The sequence below is a fragment of the Penaeus monodon genome, chromosome 28, assembly GCF_015228065.2.
Source record: "Penaeus monodon isolate SGIC_2016 chromosome 28, NSTDA_Pmon_1, whole genome shotgun sequence".
NCBI lineage: Eukaryota > Metazoa > Arthropoda > Malacostraca > Decapoda > Penaeidae > Penaeus > Penaeus monodon.
Genome location: NC_051413.1, coordinates 38649540 through 38650142, shown reverse-complemented (window position 1 = coordinate 38650142; position 603 = coordinate 38649540).

Sequence of the window (603 nt, the reverse complement as noted above, 5' to 3'; positions counted from 1 at the left end):
GGGGGCTTTTTTGGAAAAAACTGCGTCGCAGGGGTGGGGGACATTATTCGAGTTAAAAACACTTGGAAAAGGTGTTGTTTGATCCAAGATCTATCTAATTAAGCCTTATCCCAGAACACCTGGGCTCAGTGATTTTTCAAGCCATGATTTCCAAGATTGAAAGCAATATCGTCCTGTTTTGGACACATTGATTGGGAACTGAAATATGTTTTCGAAAGTCATTCACTTTTTTTTAACAGATAGACTGTGACGTCTTATTCACAGTAAGTAGCTATTAACAATGAAATTTCATACCAAACATCGGAAATTGAAGTCATAAAACGCCCAACTTTGTGTTCGTGAATCCGCCACGAATTAATCTGCACTTGTGGCCCCCTGCTGAACCTTGCGTGACCCAGGTATGAGCTTGTTTTAGATAAGGCAACTGGTTTTTTCATCTTAAAACCAAATGATAGATTTATCACCCATATATATCATTCCTCAAATCGCAATACTGAAATTATTATTTTAACGATTTTTAAGTCACGTCAGTTTTCAAACGAAATAGTCTCTAACTGTGATTTCATTTAAGTGCTGTGTTGATTTTGTACAATATTTTCTGAC